This window comes from Apium graveolens, chromosome 5 (assembly GCF_009905375.1).
Source record: "Apium graveolens cultivar Ventura chromosome 5, ASM990537v1, whole genome shotgun sequence".
In the NCBI taxonomy this organism is placed as follows: domain Eukaryota; kingdom Viridiplantae; phylum Streptophyta; class Magnoliopsida; order Apiales; family Apiaceae; genus Apium; species Apium graveolens.
This window is the reverse complement of record NC_133651.1, coordinates 41988387-41995418: the sequence shown is the minus strand read 5'-3', so window position 1 is coordinate 41995418 and position 7032 is coordinate 41988387. Positions and strand designations below refer to the sequence as shown.

Below are 7032 nucleotides of genomic sequence, written 5' to 3'. Positions count from 1 at the left end.
TAGACTCTGAAGGCTTTTGTGGAAAGTGGATATCCAACAAAAATTCCTTCATCAGCTTTTAAGTCAAATTTGGATAGTTGTTCAGGATGAGTCTTAAGAACAAAACACTTGCATCCAAATACATGAAAATACTTCAGATTTGGCTTCTTTTTCTTCACCATCTCATATGGTGTCTTTCCTTGCTTGTTAATGAGTGTTGCATTCTGAGTAAAACAAGCAGTTTGCACAGCTTCAGCCCAAAAATAGGTTGGAAGCTTTGCTTCATCAAGCATAGTTCGTGCAGCTTCAATAAGAGTTCTATTCTTCCTTTCAACAACTCCATTTTGATGTGGAGTTCCAGGAGAAGAAAATTCCTGCTCGATTTCATGGTCTTTTGATAAGTGGCATTTTATACCACTTAGAACGTCTTAAAATGGCTTAAATTGGTGTCTTGAAATCAAGTATTTTGTGTATTTGATGCGTTTTTCTAGTGTTTATGCATTTCAGGGTATTAGTTGCATTTCGGAGGAGGAATCATCAAGAATAAGCCTTGGCATGTGTTCACCATTGCGAGAGGAAAAGAACGGGCAGATTACGGCGAAGAAACGGAGCAAACCTGGATTTTTTCCAGTAGGGTCCTGCGAACCCGCGCAGCAATGCTGAGCGGCCGCGCAGCAGCCTTGCGCGCCCGCGCAGAAATGTTGAGCGGCCGCGCAGGGTCGGGGAAAAGGATAAATTATTTTAGACTTCTACTTCTGTTTGGCTTCCAACTTCTATGTAATCTGAGTTTTATGGACTATTATATAAGTAGATTTGAGACGTTTTCATAGAGAATATGAAGGAGATTATGTTTTAGATTGTGTTTTGCCCAAGAAGCGAAGGAGATAAGGAAGAAGACCGATTTAGCACATTGCAGCGAAGAGGAAGCATATTTTCTTGTGATTCTTGTTTCGTTGTAACGTTGGATGCTAGTTTTCTTGCTTTGACTTATTTACTCTTGTGACGTACTCTGTTTTAATATAATTAGTTTAGTTATTATTTTCTTGTGTTGTTTATCATGATTTCATATGAACCTATGATGGCGATAAGTTCTATTATGGGCTAATCGTGATCATGGGGTTGCAACGGATTTATTATGGAATTCTTTAGTTAATTGTTTAATACTTTAGTGTGTGATGATTGCATGATATCTAGTATTGGTTGTGCGTATTCGTCTTATGTGCGTCGCGAACATATAAGATAGGGTGTTAATCTCTTGTGAAGCGACGGTGGATCTTGAGATTTAGAACTTGCCATGCTAGCATAGGTTCATGTACGTTGTGCATGATTAGTGGGTAACTCAAACAGTTTTATTTGCCCTATGTAATCAAAAGGGATAACTTGTGCTTAAATCATTGTGTTGTCAATTTCTGTAGACATATAGGAACTCAACATAATTGATGACTATTCAACTTCTATCTTAATTGTGGATGCTTGGTAGAATGGTATTAGTACAATGAAAGTTGGCTTTTATCAGTTTCGTGTTATTCGATTAATGTCATCACTGTCACATGCTAAAGGTAATAACAATGGCTATAGAAGGAATTAATAATGAAGTTGTGATCTCATGAGTGTTTTATTATTGATAAATTGAAGTGTTAGTTAAGTGGTTAATTAAGTAGTTAATTATAGTTAGTATTTAATCAACAATTTTAAGTGTTATCTTAACATTGAGAAGTAATCATACATTGGTGAGTGAGTTTAATTAGACAATAACTTAGTCTGAGTCTCTGAGGGAACGAACTAGAAAGTATTCTATATTACTTACGAACGCGTATACTTGCGTGAATATTAGTGCATGTTTTCGCCCTAACAAGTTTTTGGCGCCGCTGCCGGGGACTCGGCGTATTTGTTTAGTTTATGTACTTACCATCATTGGTCATTAGGACTCAGTGATTAGGACGTAGTAGTTGCTTACTCTTTTCCATTGTGTTTCAGGTACTTTAGCAAGCGTTTATGCAAACTCGTTCTCGTGCTCGCAAGAGGACCTTAGATACAGCTGAGGAGAAAGACGAAGTTCTTGATACTCCGAAGAAGTTAGATTTTGAGGATTCGGATTCAGGAACTGAGCAGAAAGAACCAGTAAACATGGGAGATCGTATTGTTCAAGCTGATCCAGCTCTTATGGATTTTTCTCGGCCTAAAATTGATGACATTCAGTCAAGCATCCTTCATCCGGCTATTCAAGCTAACACCTTTGAAATCAAGCCGGGCACTATTCAGATGGTGCAGAATTCTGTTTCTTTTGGAGGAGCGGCAACTGAAGACCCCAACATGCACATAAGGAATTTTGTAGAGATCTGCAGCACTTTTAAGTATAATGGCGTGACTGATGAGGCTATCAAGTTGAGGCTTTTCCCATTCTCACTGAGGGATAAAGCTAAAGACTGGTTACATTCTGAACCAGCTGGGTCCATCACTACGTGGCAAGATCTTGCGCAAAAGTTTCTGGTGAAGTTTTATCCCATGGCAAAGACTGCTGCTATGAGGAGTGCTCTTACTCAGTTTGCGCAGCAACCTACAGAATCTATGTGCGAGGCTTGGGAACGCTACAAGGAAATGTTGAGAAAATGTCCACATCATGGAATGCCGGATTGGATGGTAATCACTGGTTTTTATAATGGTTTGGGGGCCCAATCTCGGCCCATGCTCGATGCAGCAGCTGGAGGCGCCTTATGGGCTAAAAGTTATACTGAGGCGTATAATCTTATCGAGACAATGGCTGCAAATGAGCATCAAAACCCAACTCAGAGGATGACGTCAGGCAAGGTCGCAGGTATTCTGGAAGTTGATGCAGCCACCGCTATTGCAGCCCAGCTCCAAGCGCTATCAATGAAGGTTGATTCTCTGGCTACGTATGGAGTTAATCAAATAGCTATGGTTTGTGAGCTTTGTGCAGGTTCTCATGCTACAGATCAGTGTTCTCTTGTCAACGAATCTGTTCAGTATGTGAATAATTATCAGCGACAATAGCAGCCTGTGCCAGTGACCTATCATCCTAATAACAGAAATCATCCAAATTTCAGCTGGGGGAATAATCAGAATGCTATTCAGCCAACATATCAGCAAGGAGTAAGTAAACAGTTTAACCCACCTGGATTCCAGCAACCACAGCAGTATGCTACAAGGCAATCATATCCTCAACAGGGAAGTGCAGCTGCACCTACTAGTGCTGATTTTGAGGAACTTAAGCTGTTGTGCAAGAGTCAGGCGGTTTCTATCAAGACCTTGGAAAATCAAATCGGTCAATTAGCCAATGCAGTGCTCAATCGTCAACCTGGCACTCTTCCCAGTGACACGGAAGTACCAGGCAGGAAGGAAGCTAAAGAGCAAGTCAAGGCTATTACCTTAAGGTCTGGAAAAGTAGCTGATGCTGAAAAGGCAAAAGAAGTCGAAGCTGAAGTTAGAGATGAAGAATCTAAGCAAAAGGAGAAAGCGGCGGAACCAAGGAAGACTACTATTGAACACACTCTGCCTGAGGCTAATACAGGGGAGAAACAGCTCTATCCTCCACCACCTTTTCCTAAGAGATTGCAGCAACAAAAGCTGGATAGACAGTTCGGGAAGTTTCTGGAGGTGTTCAAGAAACTTCACATCAATATACCTTTCGCTGAGGCGCTGGAACAAATGCCTAGTTATGCGAAGTTTATGAAGACTATTCTTTCAAGGAAGGTGAAACTGGATGACCTTGAAACCGTTGCTCTCACGGAAGAATGCAGCGCGGTTCTGCAACAAAAGTTACCACCAAAACTGAAAGATCCAGGAAGCTTCACCATTCCTTGCACCATTGGCAATCTAACTTTTGACAAGTGCCTTTGTGATTTGGGAGCAAGCATTAATCTGATGTCGTTGTCGATCTTTAAAAAGCTGGATCTGCCTGATCCAAAACCCACATACATGTCGCTACAATTGGCTGACCGTTCCATTACTTACCCAAGGGGCATAGTTGAGGATGTGCTCGTCAAGGTGGATAAGCTCTTCTTTCCTGCTGATTTTGTTATTCTGGATTTTGAGGAAGATAAGAAGATTCCCATAATCTTGGGGAGGCCCTTCTTGGCTACTGGCCGTACCTTGATAGATGTGCAAAAAGGGGAACTTACTATGCGGGTCCAAGATCAGGATGTGACCTTCAACGTATTCAAGGCAATGAAATTCCCTACAGAAGATGAGGAGTGCTTAAAAGTGGATGTGATTGATTCTGCGGTTACTTCGGAACTCGATCACATGCTAATGTCTGATGCATTGGAAAAGGCCTTAGTGGGGGATTTTGACAGCGATGATGAAGATAGCAACGAGCAATTACAATATCTGAACGCTTCTCCATGGAAGCGAAAGCTGGACATACCATTTGAATCTCTTGGTACTTCTGACCTCAAGAACGCTGAAGGAAAGCTCAAACCATCAATAGAGGAAGCACCTACCTTAGAGCTCAAACCATTACCTGAACACTTGAGGTATGCTTTTTTAGGTGATTCATCTACGTTACCTGTTATTATTTCAGCTGACCTTTCAGGTAGTGAGGAAGACAAGCTCTTAAGGATTTTGAGAGAATTCAAATCGGCTATAGGATGGACCATAGCAGACATCAAGGGGATAAGTCCTTCATATTGTATGCATAAAATTCTGCTAGAGGAAGGTAGTAAGCCAACTGTGGAACAGCAACGAAGACTGGATCCCATCATGAAGGAGGTGGTGAAGAAAGAAATTCTGAAATGGCTAGATGCAGGCATCATTTATCCTATTTCTGACAGCTCGTGGGTGAGCCTCGTGCAATGTGTACCTAAGAAAGGAGGTATCACTGTGGTCGCAAATGAAAAGAATGAGCTCATCCCTACTCGAACAGTTACAGGATGGAGAGTATGCATGGATTATAGAAAATTGAACAAAGCCACAAGGAAGGATCACTTCCCTCTCCCATTCATTGATCAAATGCTTGACAGATTGGCGGGACATGAGTATTTTTGTCTTCTGGATGGTTATTCCGGGTATAATCAGATTTGTATTGCACCAGAGGATCAGGAAAAGACTACCTTCACTTGTCCATTTGGCACATTTTCTTTTCGTAGAGTTTCGTTTGGGTTATGTGGCACCCCGGCCACCTTTCAGAGATGTATGATGGCTATATTCTCTGACATGATTGGAAATAACGTCGAAGTGTTCATGGATGACTTCTCCGTCTTTGGACACTCATATGATGAATGTTTGAATAATCTGCGCGCCGTACTCAAAAGATGCGTGGAAACTAATTTGGTGCTTAATTGGGAGAAATGTCATTTTATGGTGCGTGAAGGCATTATCCTTGGGCATAAGGTCTCTAGCAAAGGTCTGGAGGTGGACAAGGCCAAGGTGGGAGTCATTGAAAATCTTCCCCCACCCAATTCTGTGAAAGGAATCCGTAGTTTTCTCGGTCATGCGGGTTTTTATCGGCGATTCATCAAGGACTTTTCAAAGATATCTAAGCCATTGTGCAATTTGCTTGAGAAAGATGTGCCTTTCAAATTTGATGATGAATGTTTGGCAGCATTCGAGACTCTCAAGAAGAGTTTGATCACTGCACCAGTTATTACAGCACCAGATTGGACAGAACTGTTTGAGATGATGTGTGATGCGAGTGATTATGTGGTAGGTGCAGTTCTGGGACAGCGCAAGAAAAATCTCTTCCATGTGGTCTACTATGCGAGTAAGACTTTAAATGGGGCCCAATTGAACTACACCACTACTGAGAAGGAGCTTTTGGCTATAGTCTTTGGCTTTGAGAAATTTCGATCTTATCTGCTTGGTACGAAAGTGACAGTATTCACTGATCATGCAGCTATTCGCTATCTGGTTTCTAAGAAGGATTCAAAGCCGAGACTCTTTCGTTGGGTGCTTTTACTTCAAGAATTTGAGTTAGAGATCAAAGATAGAAAAGGTACTGAGAATCAAGTAGCTGACCATCTCTCCAGGTTGGAGAATCCCGATTCTACTTCACAAGATAGGACGTTAATCAATGAATCTTTTCCGGATGAGCAGTTGTTTGCAATTCAGGAGGAAGAACCATGGTTTGCAGATATTGTAAACTATCTTGTCAGCAATATAATGCCGCTTAATTTGACATCCGCTCAAAAGAAGAAGTTTCTGTATGAGGTGAAGTGGTATATGTGGGATGAACCATATTTGTTTAGACAGGGAGCTGACCAGATCATCAGGAGATGTATCCCGTTCTGTGAGACGGAGGGGATATTACGAGACTGCCATTCCACGGTTTATGGTGGACACTATGGAGGTGAGAAGACGGCAGCTCGTATTCTGCAAGCAGGTTTTTTCTGGCCTACTTTGTTCAAGGATGCTCATCAGTTTGTTTTAAGGTGTGATCGTTGCCAAAGAGTGGGAAATTTGTCAAGGAAGGATGAAATGCCATTAAATGTGATGCTTGAAGGCGAGGTCTTTGATGTGTGGGGAATCGATTTCATGGGGCCTTTTATCTCGTCTTGCAATAATCAGTACATCTTGCTGGCAGTCGATTATGTCTCAAAATGGGTCGAAGTTAAAGCTTTACCGACAAATGATGCAAAGGTAGTACTAAATTTTATTCATAAGCAAATTTTCACAAGGTTTGGAACGCCTCGGGTAATCATAAGTGATGAAGGATTGCATTTTTGCAACCGTAAGTTCACTTCTATGATGCAGCATTATAATGTGAATCATCGAGTAGCTACTGCCTATCATCCGCAAACAAATGGTCAAGCGAAAGTGTCTAACAGAGAGATAAAGCGCATTCTAGAGAAGGTTGTTTGTCCGTCAAGGAAGGATTGGTCTTTAAAGCTCGATGAAGCTGTTTGGGCTTACAGAACAGCATACAAAACTCCACTTGGGATGTCACCGTTTCAGTTGGTGTACGGTAAGGGATGTCATCTACCGGCGGAGCTTGAGCATAAGGCCTACTGGGCATTGAAGAAATTGAACCTGGATTTAGATGCAGCTGGTAAGAAAAGAATGCTTCAGCTTAATGAACTTGATGAATTTCGACTGCAA

General features: G+C 41.6%; 1 non-coding gene across 1 annotated transcript; it reads right to left on the bottom strand.

Annotated features, from left to right (window-relative positions):
- Window positions 1-2499: 2499 nt before the first annotated feature.
- On the bottom strand, window positions 2500-2606 carry LOC141662512 (small nucleolar RNA R71). The gene has a single exon (XR_012550624.1). It is a non-coding gene; the product is annotated as a small nucleolar RNA R71 (small nucleolar RNA).
- Window positions 2607-7032: the final 4426 nt, after the last annotated feature.